The sequence below is a fragment of the Pinus tabuliformis genome, chromosome J, assembly GCF_031772625.1.
Source record: "Pinus tabuliformis cultivar Carrire ecotype Pingquan chromosome J, CPIR1, whole genome shotgun sequence".
Taxonomy (NCBI): domain Eukaryota; kingdom Viridiplantae; phylum Streptophyta; class Pinopsida; order Pinales; family Pinaceae; genus Pinus; species Pinus tabuliformis.
This window is the reverse complement of record NC_142295.1, coordinates 687,197,400-687,218,722: the sequence shown is the minus strand read 5'-3', so window position 1 is coordinate 687,218,722 and position 21,323 is coordinate 687,197,400.

The following is a 21,323-nucleotide window of genomic DNA, read 5'->3' as shown; positions in this document are numbered from 1 at the left end:
GAATCTGTATAAGCATGAAGTGTGAGATCTGTATCTCCAGGATACCATAAGCCATAGTTTTGAGTCCCTTGAAGATATTTGAAGATTCTCTTTACTGCCTGAAGATGAGTTTCCTTTGGATTTGCCTGAAATCTTCCAACTATTCCTACTGCATGCATTATGTCTGGTCGAGTACCTGTCAAATAAAGTAGACTTCCAATCATAGATCTGTAGGTTGGTTGATGCACTGCTGTTGATTCATCATTTGCACTGAGGCTACATCCTGTGACCATGGGTGTACATACTGGTTTTGCATTTTCCATGCCATATTTCTTCAAAATCTACTTGAGATACTTGGTTTGAGACAAAAAGATTCCTCCATCTTTTTGTTGGATTTACAAACCAAGAAAATATGTTAGTTCTCCCAGCAAGGACATTTCGAATTCTTTCTGCATTACCAAGGCAAAGCTTTGACTCATAGCTTCTTCATTGCTGCCAAAGATAATGTCATCTACATACACAACAAGTATTAGCAATTTGTCATTTTCAACTTTTATATAAAGATTGTTGTCTGCTGATCCTTTTGAAAAACCTTGTTGATGAAGATATTTGTCCAAACGATAGTACCAAGCCCTTGGAGCTTGTTTGAGACCATAGAGAGCCTTTTTCAATCTGCGTACAAGATTTGGATCATTTCCAAGAATGAAACCATCTGGCTTCTCAATGTATACTTCTTCTTCCAAGTCTCCATTCAGAAAGGCTGATTTCACGTCCATTTGAAATACTTTGAAGTTTTGAAAGCTTGAGAGAGCAAGGAACATTCAGATGGCCTCTAGTCTTGCAACAGGAGTAAAGGTTTCTTCAAAATCTATTCCTTCTTGCTGCGCATACCCTTTACAAACAAGTCTGGCCTTGTTTCTAATCACTTCTCCATTTTCATTCAATTTATTTTTGAAGACCCATTTTGTCCCTATAAATTCTTATCCTTTGGTCTAGGAACCGACTCCCAAGTGTTGTTCTTTTCGATCTGCTCAAGTTCTTCATCCATTTCTTTCACCTAAAATTCATCTTTGCATGCCTCTTTCACATTTTGTGGTTTAGTGGAAGAGAGTAATGCCAAATAGCTTGAAGCTTCTGCAACTGTTCTTCTTGTTTGTACACCTGCTTCTTTCTGCCCCAAAATATGAGATTCTGGATGATTCTTCTGAACATATCTGGATGGAGTATTCTCTTCTATCCTTATCTGCTCCTCTGGTTCTTCTTGAGGTTCTTCTTCTTCATCATTCTGTCTTTGAGGGTAGTCTTCATCTTCTTCAATATCTTCATGATTTACTTGCCTAGGAATGTATCCCTTCTCATCAACCACTACATCAATGATGTCAACAATTCTTCCAAGTCTTTTATTGTAGCACTTGTATGCTTTGCTGTGTGGAGAATAACCAAGAAGAATGCCTTCATCTGCTCTAGGCTCAAGTTTTCCAAGTTGCTCATCAGTATTCTTAATATAGCATTTGATCCCAAAGATTTTGAAGTGCTTTACCGAAGGAGTCTCACCATACCAAAGCTCATGAGGAGTTTGAGTGTTGTTCACCCGGACATTTGTTTTGTTGAGAATAACAACCATAACATATGCAGCTTCACCCCAGAAAGTTGCGGGAGTTCCAGACTCATCAAGCATAGCACGAGCCATTTTTTGGATTGTTCTTTTCATTCTTTCCACTACTCCATTTTGCTGAGGAGTTCTAGCTGTAGAGAATTCTCTTCTTATCCCATGTTCTTCACAGAAATCGAAAAATTCATTTGAGGTAAACTCCCCACCTTTGTCGGATCTGAGGCACTTAATTTTGTATCCTAATTCATTTTCAACCAAGGCTTTAAAGGATTTGAATTTTTCGAATTCTTCATCTTTGTGCTTCATAAGTCCTAACCAGACAAACCTGGAGAAATCGTCAATGAATAATATCAAGTATTCTTCTCCTCGAGGTGTCCTTTTCCTTAATGGTCCACATACATCTGTATGTACAAGCTCAAGAGGTATGCTAGATGATCCTTCCTTCTCTGGAAAGTTAGTTCTTGTTTGCTTTCCAAACTGACATGATTTGCATATGGTGTTGTCTGGAATTTTGATATCTGGAAGATCGCGAACTGCCTGATACTTGCATGATTTCCTTATTTGTGAAAAGCTTAGATGCCCCAACCTCCGGCGTGTTATAGACATTTTTGTGCCTTACAGCTCTAAGCATGAAATGTCCATAAACCAAGGGCTCCTAAGTCCCTAAAAGTGTTGTTCTAACTCCTAAAGGAACAAGGTCAACAAATCACAGCTTCTCCCAGAAGTTCTCCACCAGAAACTACTCAGAATTAGTCAAATCAGGATCATTTCAGCTGCTCCACTAGCCAAGTGCGTTGCATAGCACCTAAGTCCACTAGCTAGGTGCATTGCAACGCACCTAGATGCACTACCAGGGTGCGTTGATCGGGAAATGACAAGTGGCAGAGTCATTCCACGAGGTGGAGAGACAATGGAAGCTTCCAGAATCTTCTCCAATGACACTTGCCTCACTAAATCGACCAAGGATGAGTAAGAGGCTCTCAGTCTCCAAGTGGAAGCAAGAACTGACAAAGAGAAGCCACTAATCAATTCATGAGCTGACTCATCCTCCTTGCATACATCTATCTATGGATCCCTCATCCCAGAGATCCAGAGGCTGGAATATTGCACATTGTAAGGAATTGCTGTTGGTTTTGAGATACATATCAGAGGATTGGGTGATCTATGCTTTGTTGGGGTTGAAGAAGGGACTTATTTGCTGGGAGGTTGATGCTGGGTCAGGAATCATCGGTTGTAACTCCTCCTGGATCTTCTTGTATATCAATAAAACTATTTGATTTTCTTCTCCATGCTTGTGTTTCATTGATGCTTGTTACATTTGTATGGTTAACTTAAATCTGATCCTAAGTTATTTATGAATATAAACCCATGTCTTTGTATAGTTTTCTTCTTCTGTGATCTTACAGGAACTTGGTGAAGCTAGGCAAGTGAGAGAGCAAGTAGCTGGAAGCTGTCAAAGAGGAGAGAGATTGGATCAAAGGACTAGCGCAAGACACAGGTTGGTTCATCCTATTCGTCTTCGTTTATAGTTCATAAAGAAGAATACAAAAGTAGTTTTCTCTGTTTGTTTCTAAGGTCGTTGTCACACCTTAGTGGGATAGAGCAGATCTAGATAGACACTTTTCCCGATAAACAAATGGTGACTCTGCTGGGGATCGTGTCTAGTTAGTTTGTTTGTGTTTCTCTTGTTGTTTGTTTCATAAACTTAGAAGTAGCAATCGAACTGCATTTGCCATTAACAAATGCAAAGTAGACATCTGCTGCTTCAATCCACTCACTGGATCTATTTATGATTTGAATAGCTGATTCATAAACCAACTGATTACCCTTGTGATAGCTCTTAGAACCCCCCTTAGATCTACCTTTGATTGTGTAATACTGATTGCTTTTACTCGGCCAAAAACCATAGATTAAACTGCAAACCATGACCTAGAACCCAGATAGAATTCTCGTTTTTGCCCCAGCATAGGCTCTGTGAAGAGGTTCTGCATTTCAACGCACTTCCCGAGAGGGCTACCTGCGCTGCAATGCAGTTTCTCTGTGTAACAGGTGCGCTGATCAGCCTAGCCTTGTGCAGCTGAGGTTCTTTGCTTCATTTTTTCCAGTTTTGTCTCTATTTTTTGCAGCCTGTGATCAGTATTTCACTGTTTCACTGTGTTTGTGGTGTCGTTTATAGTTTTCCATTGCAAAAGTATAATAGTCGTACTGTCGTCCTCTGATTTAGATCTGTCGCAAGTGTCGATTTTGATAATAGGAGAAAGTTTATTTGTTGTTGATAGTCGATTATGCTTTTACTTTTGCCTTTGGCTTGAATTTGTCACTTTCTAGTGTCGAAACGAGTATTTATTTCAAAATCATAAAGTGTCGTAATCATCTCTACCTTTTGATTTCGAAAAGAAGCTTGCTTATGTTTGTCACTTGAAAGCAAATTCAGATTTGTACAACAACTTTCTTTCTAGGCATCAATATTAAGAAAGTGAAAAACAAAACACATGCATGTGCATTTGCATATTGGCAGTCTGTTTGGCTTGATTTAGGAAAAGTGCATTTACAGTTTGCTCTTTGCTCTTTGCGAAAAGATTGTGTCTTTCTTTTCCCCTAGTAGCTAGGATTTTCATTGATGAGAAGAGATAAAAGTTTGTTTATCATCTTTAGATTGCATTTTAGGAATTACATCTACATCTCGTGGTGATCCCAAAAGGAAAACTTCATAAGAAAGATCAACCTAAAATAAATTCAATGAACTTAACAACGCTTTGGAACTTAACGCACAACATTTAGAAGTCTAGGCTAGAGACGTATTCCGGCGTCGTAAAGCCTGGTAACTGTTGTCCTCACTGATGGTTGGGTGATTCCTCCACTTTGAGACGATAAGTGCCAGTATGGACTTGTGCTCCCACGTACCGTCGAGTATATATTGGGGGACCCCTATAGGCTTAAAACCTTTATCCATAGGAAGTCGTGTCGTCCGCCCTACTGATCGCAATGCACCAGACACAACATTCAGGAAGATTGACTGCCATACCGTAAAAAGTATTCTGCAGTTTTGCGATTGGTTTGGTACTCCCTCTACCTAGACCTCCAAAGCAGTCCCTTTCGTTCCTTTTCAGACTCCTTAACGGAAAAGGTCCATCTGAGCACTTATCACTTCAGACTCATTAAAAATCGAAGGAGACTAGAGTCATCTTTTGTTTTTTCTCGACTCTTAAAAACTGAAAAAGAAAGTTGTGTCAAAAGCGTCTAAAATTCATTTAACTCAGAAACATACCTTCCCTTTTATTTTAGTTGATCGAGTAATCCAAAATCGTGGAAGAAAGACAATTGAAACCCCGTCGTTCGCGGAGGCTTACGAGTCAACCGTCTTTGTCTCTGGAATCAAAACCAGTACGGACAAAGCGAACTCGTTTAATCGGTTCCAAGTATCCTATCAAAGTTAGAACAAGTGTTCCAACGATAGCAGAGACTCCGGTTACTCCAAACATTTCTGGAATCCCTGCCTCAACAGAAGAAGTTCAGCAGCCACAGAAGGACAGTGGTACTGATCCTAGTTTGAGAATAAACACTTGTGTTACTGAACCAATTCCATCTATAACCAGTTCAGAGAGCCTTACTCTTCAAACATCTGTCGCTACTTCTTCGGCACCAGAAATATTTTACGGACCTGACGGTCTCCCCCTTCCACCTGGTCTGATTGCGATAGAAGAAATTGTAGAAGATCCTCAAACAAGTACTCCAACACACTTTGGAGTCGGGATCACTCTATATCCTTCGACATTAGAAGTTAGTCTACCACAAGCAGAAGTTCCTGTAGAATCGCTAGGTAATCTTTTGGATAGACTACAAATGTCTGAACAATCGTCAACATCTAGGACTGTGTCTTCTGACACAGCGACGACAAAACTCCCTGCTGTCACTCCGACAATGTTCGCCGGCATACCATCTGTCCCAAATAGCTCACAACCGCTAGAAGGAGCCCACCCAGGGGCTATTTCGACAATCTGGTCCGTTCCTGTTTGTTCATCCGGAATAATATCCGAAAACTCTTATGTTGAGTCTCAACAAATTGATCCATTTTAAGGTCAATTTGGGCAGTCCGGTCCCCAAGGGCAAACAATTCCCTTGAGTTCCGGATTACCACCATATGGGGGGCAGTATGCCCTTTCATTATCCCCTCCAGGAGGATATCCATACGGGAGTTCACAACAGCATTCAGGTTATACTGGAATTACCTCAAGTGGTTGGGTACCTATACTACCTCAACAACCAAGAGTTGTGTATTTGATGCAACAATGTGTACCTATGTCGAACATCCTGACTACGCCAGCTATTGTGACGGTGTCGCAAGTTCAAGCTCTTCCTGTTGTATGCCAACCTCAGGTTTCTCAGGTTGTAATGTAACAGCCCCTTGACCCTGCGACTCAACCACAATCGCTGACTAGTGGGGCGACACAGGTCCAGACGGGTACAATTACCCCTCACCTTGGTCAAACGGTTAGTATCGGGCAACAACACATGGCTTCACAACCGTGGCTGGTGCAATACCAACAACCACAATTCCAACAAGTATACCAAGGTGTTGAGCAACAGATCTTTGCGAACAGTGGATAGCCGTACATTCAAAACGGTCAAAATCAACCATTTTATAATGGTCAAGTCCACCAACCTTACCAAACATACCAGCATCAAATGCATTATGCCAGTATGCAAAGACCAACTGCTCAGGCGATTCCATCGTATCCTGGGTACGCTTCACCTAGCCTAAATCAACAGTTACCATTCGTGGCAACTTTAGATTTACCTGATTTAAACCGGTTAACGAATGATCCAATTGCTTACACCCCTTGGTGGCCAGCGATTCCGCATAAACTTCCATCAGATATTCCTAAATTTAATGGAAATCCGGGTGAAGATCCATCGAATCACGTGATGACCTTTCATCTATGGTGTTCATCAAACACCCTAAACGATGATTCGATAAGACTTCGCCTTTTTCAAAGGACGTTAACGGGTCTAGCGGCAAAATGGTACATTGAATTGCCTAGAGCTTCGTTCGACAACTTCAGTACCTTAGCCACAACCTTTCTAACCCATTTTCAATTACCAATAAGGTATGAAACGGGAACAGAACTGCTTACCAACTTCAAACAGACAACGGCCACTCACATATCTGATCATATACATGAATGGTGACGTCGTCGTAGGATGGTAAAAATGTACGTTCCCGATCAGCTATTAGTTGAATGGTTTATCAAGTCATTACTGCCTTCCATCACGGAAGATGTGGCAAAGGGGGGAGTCATAACAGAAGAGCAAGTTATCGCTCGTGCACAATATCTGGACTTGATTTACACTCAGTCTGGCACGCTCTATGACAAAATACCTGACGCCCCTAGACCGGAATTGTCAATTCCTCCTCCTCCTAAATTGAACAATGACTCTCATGCCGGTGATGGCGTGCTTGGCGCGACGGACACGAAATCGACAAAGGCTACATCCAAGAAGGCCCGTAAGATTTCAGGTCAAAATGCAAAAGACGAACTTCTTGCTTCAGAAGTAAATGCCGTATCGATAGATAAGGGCAAAGAAACCAAACAACCAGGAAGCAAGAAGAAAGGCAAAGGGAAGAAGAAGAAACAGGATGAGTCTTCTACTGAAAAACCTTCTACAAACCCTTCTAGGAAAAGGAAACCCCCTGCAAGGTGTCATATATGAGATGAGGATCATTGGACGAAAGAATGTCCATACAAAGCTGAGCTTAAGAAATTTTTTAAAAGTTCGAAAACCTCAGCAGTGTTAACTGATCCGTTTCCAAACCCAGGAACGAATCTGGTTGAAAGTGGAAATGCTTCCCCGTCTCAAGTGCTAATGTTGTCGATTTCAAAATAGCAGAATGATGCTTTGATTTCGACAAGGAACAAAGGTTACGGGAATCCACAGCTGTCGAACAACAAGGATAAAGATCAACCAAGTAGTTCGAAAACAACTTCGACAGAAGTTGTACCACCCACCATCCCTGAATTGACGATAAGACCGCCGAAGGGAGTAGTACACAAGTCGACATTTAATCCCCACGCTAGAGCGGCGCAGCATTATAACATAGTGGAAGATTTAGCCCAATCGCCATCCGCTATGTCGACTCTTGAAGTACTACAAAATTGCCCATCCCAAAGGCAGGTGTTATTATCAGCCATTGGTGGGATTGATCCAAAGGATTCCAATCTTGTATCCTTCGACCACAAAGGATACGATCCTCAGTTACCGGCTCAACTAGCTTTCCTTGTTCAAGTGAAAGCCCTCAACAAAACTGTTCATCGAACAATTATTGATGAGGGGGCATCTACATGTATTATGTCGATGAGTTGCTGGAAAACTTTAGGATCTCCAACCTTGTCGCGGTCTGCGACGACATTAAAAGCATTCGACGGAAGGACATATACCCCATACAGTATCCTAAATAACTTGAAAGTTGAACTAGGAGGGAAAACAGTAGAAATAGATGTTGAAGTCATCGATGGGAATCTTGATTACAACATCCTACTGGGACGACCATGGATATATGCCATGGCAACTGTTGTGTCGACCTATTTTAGAAAGATTGCATTTCCCTTTCAAGGAGGGATTACAATCGTCTATCAACAAAACTTCCTCCCCAATGGTTCTCAAGTTACATGAAGCATTCCCATGATCCATGGAAGCCCCCATTCGCTTCAGAATATCGGAGTAGGCCTACTAAAAGATCCTATACTAATGGAAACTTTCGCTCTTCCACCTCCAATCAATCTGGCGGAAGTAGCATCAATAGGAACCTGCAACATGATATCTTCTATGAAGATCTCAGAAAACGATGTCAACATGGATCATACAATGGTTTTGCCCCGACCCCAATGGAAATATTATAGCAATCAATGTTTCTGGCATGGGAGGCAAACCCAAATCAACGCTCATCAAGCGTTTGGATAGATAGGTCTAGAGAATATGGTACTCCTTCAGATCCTTGGTCGCAAGTGCATGGCACCGACGAAGGAATTCTCCAAGCTATGGTAATTGAAGGAGCACCATGGAATGATTCCCACCATCGTTCTCTTCTTCCGGATTATGAAGAAGATACTCAAAATGACCTTTACCATCCTTCAGTAGTTGATTTTCTATCAAATACTGTAAATACGGTGGATTCCGAGCGAAACTTGTCCAACATTGAAGAGACTATAGCCATAAATATCTCGACCAAAACAGATGTTGTAGAGAATATTTATGTTGGCAAATGTTGTTCTCCTTCAGAACTGGAAATATATAACGCTCTTTTTCGCGAATTCAGAGATGTCTTTGCTTGGTCATACAGTGAAATGCCAAGCATCGACTCAAGTATCATTGAACATGAAATTAAGATGTATCCAGATGTCAAACCAGTACGACAATGACTAAGGCAGGTGCACCCCAAGAAAGCTGCTGCCATTAAGGCAGAAGTTGAAAAACTTCTCCATGCTGGTTTCATCTACCCGGTTCCGCTAACCGATTGGGTATCGAATATTGTCCCTGTTATGAAAAAACAAGGGACAATTAGAGTGTGCGTCGATTATAGGGATGTAAATCAAGCTTGTCCGAAAGACAACTACCCTACACCCTTCATTGACCAGATAATTGATGAATGCGTCGGATGCGAAATCTTTTCATTCATGGATGTATTCTCCGGGTATAATCAAATAAATATCCGCCCACAGGACCAGTCAAAGACTGCATTCATTTGTCCGTGGGGCACATTCGCATATCGAAAATTACCCTTTGGTTTAAAGAACGCAGGGGCGACGTTTCAGAGGGCAATGAATTATGCCTTCCATGACATCAAAAACATCGTTCAACCATATCTCGACGACCTTTCGGCTCATTCGCGAAAGCGGACTGATCATCCGCAGAATTTAAGAGCGATATTTCTACGTTGCCGACACTACAAGATACGACTCAATCCGCACAAATATGTATTTTGTGTCAGTTCTGGTCATTTACCTGGCTTTGTATTCTCCAAGGATGGGATTCGTCTCGATCCGTGTAAGGTCCAGGCAATCATAAATTTGCCTCCACCTTCGAATTTGCTTCAGATTCAGAAACTCCAAGGGAAAGCAAACTTTCTGAGGAGGTTCATTCCAAATTACGCCGAAATTGATAAAGGTTATACTCGTCTCTTGAAAAAGAAGGTAGCCTTTGTCTGGGATCAGGTTGCGCAAGCTTCCTTTGATGCTTTAAAAGATTCCCTAATGAAAGCATCATTAATGTATGCCCCTGATTATCAAAGAGATTTTAACCTGTATCTGGCTGCAGCAGATACGACCATCGCATGGTTTTAGTTCAAGAAGTCAATGGAATTGAACATCCTATTTATTATTTAAGTAAGAACTTAAACGATACAGAAAGAAAATATTCTTATGTTGAAAAACTAGCGCTTGCAGTTGTTCAAGTGATACAAAGATTTCGACACTATGTCCTCTTTCGGAAGACTACCATTCTGTCAGATTACAACCCCATGACTTATATATTGTCGCGACAGTTGCTGGGGGGCAAATATTCAAAATGGATAGCAATCCTTCAAGAGTTTGATCTGGAATTTGTAAAATCCAAGTCAAAGAAAGCTCTAGTTTTTGCAGAATTATTATGCGATCTCCCATCATCGTCCAACGATGAAACATCTGAAGAATCAATCGTGGATGAAAGTTTGTTTCTGATAGCTACAAGCAATGAGTGGTACGGGGATATAATCATTTATCTCCAAACCCAAAAATTTAGGCCAAACACCTCCCACTCTGAACAAAAACGTATACGATACCAAGCAAAAGACTACATGATCGTCAGTGATACACTTTACCGTCGTGGTATTGATACAATTCTGAGAAGGTGCCTCACCCATGAGGAGGCCGAAAAAGTCCTGAATGAGTGTCATTCAGGCACGTGTGGGGGGCATCAATCTAGATATGCTACAACACAAAAAATCTTACGAGCAGGATACTTCTGGCCAACAATGTTTAAAGATTGCATAACCGCAGTCAGAAGTTTCCATGCTTGTCAAATTTTTGATAGCAAAACTAGAAGACCACCCGCACCTCTACAGCCAATAGTTGTTGTTGGGTCATTCGCCAAATGGGGCATTGATTTCATGACATGTAACCCCACCTCGACCGGGGGGCATGGGTATATCATAGTCGCAGTTGACTATTTTACCAAATGGGCCAAGGCGATGCCTACATTAGATAATACTAGTGAAACAGCTGCCCTCTTCTTTTTCAATCATGTAGTCACCAGATTCGGCGTACCACAGGCTATAGTCACAGATCATGGATCGCATTTTCGCAATCACATGATGGTTGAATTAGCTGCCAAACTAGGGTTGTCTCACGACAGCTCTACTCCATATTATCCGCAGGCCAACGGACAAGTTGAAGCGATCAACAAGGTCCTGAAACGCATGTTGCAAAGGATGATCAGAGTTCACAAAAGAAGATGGCACCTAATCCTGTACTCAGCTTTGTGGGCTTACCGAACATCGGTAAGGAATGCAACCGGGTTCACACCCTTCCAACTGGTATATGGCCTGGAAGCAGTCTTACCAGTCCAGTGTGAAATCTCGTCTCTCAAACTCGCAATTGATCTCCTCCCCGGAACTTCAGAAGAAGAGGCTCGTTTCTTGGAATTAATCCAATTGGATGAAACCCGTCGTGACGTCGCTTTGGCTAACGAAGCCCATAAGAAACGAGTCAAGGCGCAGTTCGACAAAAATGTCAAACCCCGTGTCTTCTCAGAAGGTGACTTGGTATTGCTTTATGACCAAGAATCCGATAAATTGGGAGCAGGTAAATTGAAGTCTTTATGGATGGGCCCCTATATTGTTAAGCGGGTGTTAGCAAAGGGAGCCTACGAGTTAATGGATTATGACGGAATTGCACTGGCGCAACCTCGTAATGGGTTGTACCTCAAGCGTTACTACACGTAGTAGTAACCAGTATGCCTTTGTTATATTTTTGTTTTCGCTAAAGTGTTTGTTTTGGTCGAGTAATACACCTTTTTACATTTATTGCAGATGTCAAACCCATTGGAGCCATGTGTTGGATATGCCGACGGAGCGAGCCGTAGTTCACGGAACCTGTCCTCCATAGCCTGGGCTATTTTTGATCCAAGCGGCGAGTTAGTAAGTTTCAGAGGTGTATGTATTGGTCGATCAACGAATAATATCACTGAGTATAGCGCGTTGATAGAACTTCTCTCTGATGCCATCACTCATGGCATACGCCGACTAATTGTCAGGCTCGACTCACAGCTCGTAATACTACAACTCAATGGTATATATTCCGTCCGAAACCCAGCTATTTATCGCATGTTCCTAAGGGTTAAGATTTTGGAAAGACAATTTGATCTTATTCAATACCAACATATTTCCAGAAACTTAAACACATTAACCGATTCATTAGCAAACTATGTGTTAGATAGACATTTGCAACATTTATAAAAAGAAACACATCATCAATGTTTTACATGTGGATCATGTAACTCAACCAGAATAAAACTCCGAAAATCAAAAATATATATAGCTATTTATGGTTTACATATAATGTTCTGTAACCAAGACAAAATCGGTCACGTGACCCAAAAACTCAAAATGCTAGGGGGCACCCTAGTCTAATGATGCTCGTGATAGCAAGTCACAACCTGTGCAATCATGCATAGGAGACGAGTCCATCGTCTGGGCACACCAGTAGTATGCCGCTGTAACCACAAAGGTAGCTCGTCAGTCCTCACATCTGGTATACCAAGAGTGAGGCCCTCAACCTGCTCCTGCAAAGCTGTAAGAGTCCCGGCCACATCGAGGTCGCGAAGAATAGCCCTTCCGGCGGCCTCTCCTGCTGGGGAACAGCTGGTACTCTCAGGCGAACTACTGGACGAACAGGACCAACATCTACATGTACACATGAGTTTGATCAGAGTCTTGATAGAATAAAGCACAAGGACATTATAAACAAAAACAGTAAACAACAATATGGTTAGAGATTTTACCAATAGCACCCCACTGCTCGCCATCCGACAGTACTAAATCTGGATCACCCCGGAAGTCCATGCCAACATATGGATACTCGGCATAAACCATCTCCTGACGATCAAACCACCTGAAGAAGGTATTAGAAAATGAAATCTGAGATTGGCCAGCATGCCTAGACATATGGTCAACCCATCTCTGTGTACATGGTTCAGTAGGAGAAGGTAAGTCGAGTGCAATGTACTGCGGCTGCATCAGTGGTATCTTCTCCAAGGCAAAGGTGGTCAAAATAGAACCATACCCAAAGTTCTTCAACCTCCCGTTCTTTATCTTGGTCAACTGTTCCTTCATCACAAGTATTGCGTCGCACCAGTTGAACACCTTCGGTTGGAGGCATTCCAAGGCATGCTGCATATAGGATCTGTTGGCTACATGAAGAGACGCACTATCGGCCATCCTACCAAAAGTAAACAGGATAGTCCTAAGAGACCTGTCAGTAACATCACGGATGATGATCTTGCCGTCTTTACTCGGCTGAGATCCTTCTCTGCAATACCAACGGACATAATCTCTCACAGAATCACCTCCTTGGGCCGAACCTGACAAAGAGATGTGGGCACCCCACCTCGACAAGCCAGTCAAGAAATAGATGTCTACTGCAGTCAAGGGGATAGATTTGCCCCTAATCTAGAAAACCTGATTGATAAGATCCCAAGCATCGAGCAAATACTGCAGTAAGTTGATCTTCTGTCTCATGCTAGAAATGCGGAAGAACTTCAGTAAGCCACAATTCCGCAGCGCGTTCACTGTAACTGGATCATGTAGGGCAATCATGTCCTCTTATTCATGCTCACGTTCTCGCCATGTAAGGGTCATCTTGCTCCAAGATCTCTGAAAAACCAACAAGAGAGGAGTTAGGTCCTGATTTTAGTGAGAAACAGGCAAAAATTCCATGAAAAGTTGTGCAACAAATTCCCTTTCTGTGCCCAACGCACCTGCAGCAGTGTTCTAGGTGCGTTTAATGTCAAACTACCTTCATACAAGCCAGCATTCAACACAGGTTTCGATGCACTGAGGGTGCATTGATGGCAGAACGAATCCCTCAAACCCCAGGGGCTCAAAAAAGCAGGGAATAAGGTTCAAAATGAAAAATGGAAACCATGAAATGAAAGAGCTCAGGTTCAGCTCCTACCTGGTCCAGACGGTGCCGAGAATCGTCCACAGAATCTCCCGAAATCAACTGATAAAAAATCGAGGGGGAAAGCACCTCCAAACCTCCAACAAACCAAGTTCAAATGAAATGGTAAAATGAGAGGTAAAAAACACTTTTTGTTTACTTTTACGTAGTTCAAAGTAAAATATTAGCGTTTTAATATCGTTTTCAAGCAAATATTGTTCATTTCTAACTAGTTTGATGAAGCAGTTGAAAATACAGTACGATCTTTGGAAGGACAAAGCTATTTATGGTAAAAAATCAAAACAAGACCATCCGATCGAGCAGTTTTAGCACATAGTTCAAGCTCGTTAAAAAATAAACATAAGACATGAGCAAATGTTCCCACCCGCATTTACGCTCGTTAAAAAATGAACTATTCCCTGGTAAATAACCACCGTGAATGTAACATTTCAGCCATTAAAGCCTTGGTCGTGTTTGCACCGTCACCTCCACTTTTCCATTGGCCGATCATTCACCTCCATTTGATTGTTTACCCATTTTGAGGAACAGCTGCGAAGAGTGATTTCACTAGCCATCCTTGTGACACTGCCGTGATTGGAAAATTCCAAACCTTACCTGGAATCAGCTGCTACCCATTCTATCACTCGTTCCTAAAAAGACGAGTCTTCTTTAAGCTCTTTTCAACTGACTCGTAAAATATGAAAAGATTGCCGAGTTTTGGCCTTCCAGCTCGTTAAAGCGAAGGGAAGTGCTATCCCTCCTCTAGATTTTAATCTTTTTGGACCTGAGGGATTATTGCACAAAAAGATCGAGCGCTTGTTTTGTTCGGCTCGTTAAAATGATCAAAAATTCATCCCTTCTGTATTGTTTTATACTTTTTCGGACTTAAGGGATTAGATGACGAAAAAGAAACTTTGGAGTTATCTTTACGTACCTTTTCAGACTCTCTAAAAATGAAAAGAACCGAGTTATCTTTGTCGTTAGACTCGTTAAAAAGATTAATAGCGACAAACTTGTCTTTAGACGAGAACGAGTTTCACTATCGCTAGGCTCGTTAAAACATAGCGATGGGTTTGCCCGAAGGGAAAATTATAGAACAATCATATGTTATCCTCCTCAAGCTTGACAAAAATAAAGAGGTACTGGTCAACAATGACGGGGGAAAAATTGGGAAGAAAACTCAAAGAATCTTTATTGGTAGCAAGTCGCTCTTGAACATGACACTTCCACTCCGTGCCCGAGTCGGGTTGGGTTGTTTCATTCACCGGTCACATCGCCATGGTCACGCCATACCATCCACATTTGGGGTTAATTCTACCAATCCATTACATAAGTGTCGCCGACATGTTCAAGAGAAGTCATCCAGAAAGGCCACCTGTGTCCTACCCACTACCATACATTATACTCCATTCTTTCATGACTGCCACCCTGAACCATATATCATCAGATCGTTTTCACCTCCATCAAAATCATTTGCTCTGTTTCGTGTCATTGATGTGGGATTCATTAAGGCCCTCCTATGAAGGATCACTTCTTGTCGACATCAGCTCATTATCCAAGAAGTTGATCTAGGAACACCCCATTCAGTACTTTGAAGCTTGCATGCCTCAATGGCAAGTTTCTCACTTCCGGCGACAGGTATACATCAATGACCTTCGACCGAAAGATTTTGCGTGGTGTTCGACGCCAAGTCCTTTATTCACACCACATGAATTGTACTGCAGTACCTTGAGGGTCATTATCATTGTCGGTGATTCCTCTCACGCTTGTTAACAGTTTACATCATTGACTGGTAATCAAGCGATGTCTTTCCATGTTCGACTTCAAAACATTTCTCACATGGATCGACTTGTACTTCGAGTGAAGATCGGACGAGATTGAAGAACCCGGATCTAGTTTCATCCATCCGGGCTGCGATATATATTCAGGAAAATAAAGACATTGAAATGTACAGCATTGTAGCACAGATAATCATCCTACCAAAAGGATGATGGCTCTATCAGAATCATCAGTCTACCATCAGATGATTGTCTATCCTATGTACATGAAAATGAATTTATAAAGCTGAGCATGGGAATGTCCACCTCAGCTAGATCAGGAAAACAGTATGAAGATAATGTATTGTATTGTATCTTATTACAGGTCTCCTCCCAGCATTGAAAGAACTTCGGATCCTCCTAATAAAGCATTTCACCCGATAAACGGCCTCATACTTTAGGGGGCAACTGTTATAGACATTTTTGTGCCTTACAGCTCTAAGCATGAAATGTCCATAAACCAAGGGCTCCTAAGTCGCTAGAAGTGTTGTTATAACTCCTAAAGGAACAAGGTCAACAAATTACAGCTTCTCCCAGAAGTTCTCCACCAGAAACTGCTCAGAATTAGTCAAATCAGGATCATTTCAGCTGCTCCACTAGCCAAGTGCGTTGCATAGCACCTAAGTCCACTAGCTAGGTGCGTTGCAACGCACCTAGATGCACTACTAGGGTGTTTTGAGTAGGAAATGACAAGTGGCAGAGTCATTCCACGAGGTGGAGAGATAATGGAAGCTTCCAGAATCTTCTCCAATGACACTTGCCTCACTGAATTCGACCAAGGATGAGTAAGAGGCTCTCAGTCTCCAAGTAGAAGCAAGAACTGACAGAGAGAAGCCACTAATCAATTCATGAGCTGACTAATCCTCCTTGCATACATCTATATATGGATCCCTCATCCCAGAGATCCAGAGGCTGGAATATTGCACATTGTAAGGAATTGTTGTTGGTTTTGAGATACATATCAGAGGATTGGGTGATCTATGCTTTGTTGGGGTTGAAGAAGGGACTTCTTTGCTGGGAGGTTGATGCTGGGTCAGGAATCATCGGTTGTAACTCCTCCTGGATCTTCTTGTATATCAATAAAACTATTTGAGTTTCTTCTCCATGCTTGTGTTTCATTGATGCTTGTTACATTTGTATGGTTAACTTAAATCTGATCCTAAGTTATTTATGAATATAAACCCATGTCTTTGTATAGTTTTCTTCTTCTGTGATCTTACAGGAACTTGGTGAAGCTAGGCAAATGAGAGAGTAGGTAGCTGGAAGCTGTCAAAGAGGAGAGAGATTGGATCAAAGGACTAGCGCAAGACACAGGTTGGTTCATCCTATTCCTCTTCGTTTATAGTTCATAAAGAAGAATACAAAAGTAGTTTTCTCTGTTTGTTTCTAAGGTCGCTGTCACACCTTAGTGGGATAGAGCAGATCTAGATAGACACTTTTCCCGATAACACGGTGCCATAACCAGTGTTCATCATCCTTGCTTAGATATTATTGTTGTTGTCCTTCTTCAAATATGTATAGATTATTTGGAGTTCTTTTACCTTTGATCACCGTTTTACCTGTATCAAGATCACGAACAAGACATCCATTTGTTCTAAATATCACCTCGGTTCCTTGATCACACATCTGGCTGACACTTAGAAGATTATGTTTCAATCCATCAACATACAAAACATTTCCAGCTTTGACCTTTTCTTTTAATTGAGCAGTGCCTTTTCCTTTTATAGCTGCAGAGTATCATTTCCAAAAGAAACTTTCTTTCCCTTTTCTAGAGTAGAATATGATTCAAGTTTTTCTTTATCACCTGTCATATGCTTCGAACATCCACTGTCAATGTACCATAGATTTTCCTGTCCCTTTGCATAAAATGCTATCCCACATATTTCTGTTTGTGGTTCCTTTATTCTCCATGTTTTGGCGCTTGAGGCTTGTTCCTTTGTCTGCTGAAACCTGCTCCTGCATTCAGAATATTTATGACCAAAATTATTGCAAATAGAACATTCAACTTCATTTTCAAGAACCGAAAAGTTGTTATAGGTCCTTTTTGTAATCCCGATCATACTTCTTTGTTTTTGAGCTTCTCTAGTCATGATCATTTTATATGCAACACATTGAGCTGCTTTGTGACCAAAGTTATGGCAAGAGAAGCATTGTCCATTGAAGAAACTTCTGCGGTTATCAAATCTTCCGGCCAAATGATTGTAATTTCTATTGTCATTCATTCTTGAAGCAAATTCAGAGGATTTTACCTGTGGCTGGTTGTAGCTTTTGTTCATCCTTAAGACGGATTGCCCCTGGTTTGCCTGATAGTTTTTTTTTGTGATTGGTCCCTGCTTTACCTAGTGATCTCCATTGTGCTTTTGCTCATTCCTTCTTTCTGCATCAAGATAACTCTTTGAGGTGGATGCTTGAGAAGTTTCTCCATTATACCCCAGACCTGTCTTGTTTAGTGGAGAACGTTGTACATTGATGATCTCATCCAGAGTTTCAGATCCTTTGACAAACTTAAGATTAATAGCCTTTGTTTTCTCAATCTCTTTTCTAAGACCAACAATTTCACCTTCTAACTTTTCAAGATATTTTTCTTTTTCATCAATCTGAAATTGTAGAGTATCAATGATCATATTCTTTTCTTCTATACATGTCTTGAGTCTAGAAATTTCTTCATGAAAGCTATCGACATCTATAGCATCCATGTAATCATCATCTTCAAATGCCATTAGAAGTTTATAGTTATTACCTCGTTCATCTTCATCACTATTTGATAGACCATCACTATCTTCATGAGTGTAGTAGCTTTTCTTATTTGCATTATGTTTCTTGTTCCATCTAGTAGGTTCCTTTCCTTTCTCAATCTTGTCCTTATGCGGACATTTCACAGCATAATGACCTACTCTTCCACAAGCAAAACATTTAAAAGGTAACTTACCTCTGAACCTTCTAGTACCCCGTTGAAGATTTCTGACAAAATTTGATTCTTCTTCTTCTTCTTCTGGCACGTGACTTGCTTCATAGTAGTCTCCTTTGCCTGAAGCCTTGAAAGCAGCTTCTCTCCTGTTTGATGGACCTCCCTTTCTCATTTCATAAGCAGTTAAAATTCTGTGTAGTTGAGACATAGTAAGAATTCGTAGATTTTCCTTTTCTTCTATTGCAGACACTTTAGATTCAAACTTGGGTGACAATGATCTCAAAACATTTTCAACCACAATAGCCTCTTTTATTTCTTCACCCAAGTTTTTCATGCAATTAACAATCTTGTCTACCCGAAGAAAATAGTTAGCCACACTTTCATCATTATACATTATGAGATTCTCATACTGAATCCTGAGGGTTTGAAGTTTAGCACGCTTTACCTTTTCATCTCCTTCGTAGCTCAAGACAATCTTGTCCCATATTTCCTTTGCGGATTTATATTGCATAACCTTTACGAATTCTGTTTGAGATAAACATCCCAACAGAGTATTGACTGCTTTAGCATTTGTTTCATATTTCTTCTTCTCGGCCGAATCTGTAGGAGTAGCTGAAGGAAAAGTGTAGCCTGTTTCTATGATATCCCAAACTTCTATACCAAGAGATTGAAGATAGGCAGTAACTCTTACCTTCCAATAATTGAAGTTTGTCCCATCAAAAATTGGTGGCCTGATTGATGCTTCCCTCTCGTAATTTCTCACGATGATTGATCTTCCTTCAAGTGATCAAGCTTCTCTGAAGGACCTGACTCTGATACCAATTGTTGGAAATAATACTGAGAGGGGGGGTAAATGTTCTTTTAATAAATCTTCCTTATTTATACCTTGAATTATTTTGCATGTCAGTACCATAAAATAATGAGCATGAACAAGAAAAACAGATAGTCACACCAAAGAACACCAGATATAAGGTGGAAACCTAATGTGGGTGAAAACCACCCGCTGCAATATGTCTCTATCTTCTTTCAAATTAGAAACTCCTTTTACAATGATTTTGTACTGGTGCAGTCCTTTACCAATACGCAGGCTGCAACCTGGAGAGAGCTACAACTCTCTCTTGTTTTCCAGTCTCTCCTGGAAGGGAGCTACAACCCCCTACTTCTTTTCTTTCAAGGACCACTTTTCATAAATTTTCAAACTGGATCCATGAACGTCAAATGATCATCAAGTACAAGTAAATCACCCAGTCAACTGCAGTAACCAGATCAATAGAAACAGTAAACTAAACCCAGAACACCTTATCAACAAAGAAAAGTCAGTCAAATAAATGCCCTAATACAGATACGCAGTTTTTCTTTCTCTGGCCTGCGTGTATCCGCACTTCACCTTCTGCTCCCCTGCGTATACCCGCAGAGAGCCTTCCACTGCGCCGCGTACCCACGCACTATTTCTTCAATTACGCCGTGTACTGCTACTGCAGCCACACACCCACAGATGCTATTGCGCCGCATACTGCTACTATAGACACGCACACACAGACGCTATCGTGCCGCGTACCTATGCATCTGAGGCTTCTGAAGGGCCGCGTACTTTCACTGTGCCTATGCACCTGAACCTCTGTCGTGTTGCGTACCCACGCACTCCGCCTTTTTCTGCTCTGCGTACCCACGCAGTGCGCCTTCTTCTGCTCTGCGTACCCACGCACTTGCACTGTTAATCACCTGCGTACTTCTGGTTAGGGCCGAATTGGCAGTCCCCCAGTGTGCCACAAATAGTCAGATGCCCAGATCTGATCATGCGCCTGAGAGATCACCCTTCATGGATTCACCTTCAACTTCACTTTTATATAGATCAAGCTTTTAAACTGATAACCCAATATTTCAGATCTTAAGATATTCAATTTGCAAAAAGATACCTTGGCCAACTGATCTCCTTTGCTTTACATAGGCAAGCTCTTCCTAAAATCATGGATCAATACCATAGATAACCAATACAAGGGGCCCAAAAACATGGGGCTCAAAAATAATAATAATATAAAACAATACCACGGGCCAAAACCATAGAATCAAGAACAGCGGGCTAAATACCACGGGCCAAACATAAGAAACCCCACGTGAGCGCGCTTCTCTGCCTTGAAGTGAGTGAACTCGGGGTACGCACCACATGAACGGGTGACCTGCGTGTATGAATGCACTTGCTGGCCGGAGTACCTGTGGGTACGCATCTTTTGAACCATTCACCTGCGTACCTCTTAATTTCCAACATTTTGAGAGCCTGATTAGAGCATTGCCACTTGAGGGTGTTGCCATCAAGTACAATATCTGTAACATAGAGCCATACCAGAATCATAATGCCAACATTTCTCACTTGTCCTGCTTCAAAGAACACCTGTAGAGGCAAAGCAACAAAACACCATCAAAGCATAGATATTTATGATACCATAAACAATGCAAAATCAGAAGTACATTAACCATACAATTGCATACACAAATACAAGATTCACAAGTACACAAGTATATGGAGGAAAACTCAAATAACTTTATTAATAGTAGAAGTAGAAGAGAGGATTACAACCCAGCTGTCTAATCCAGCATCATCCTCCCAACATGAAAGCCCTCTTCACCTCATGGAAAGCAAGATCACCCAACAATACAATGTCTCAAAGAGAAACCAACAGCACTTCCCTACAAATTACAAAACTCCCGCCTCTAGATCTCTATGATGAGGGATCTATATATAGATATTTGCAGGGGGATGAGTCAGCTTCTAGGTTTTTTATTAGTGTCATTTCACTGATAGTTCTTGGTTCCACTTG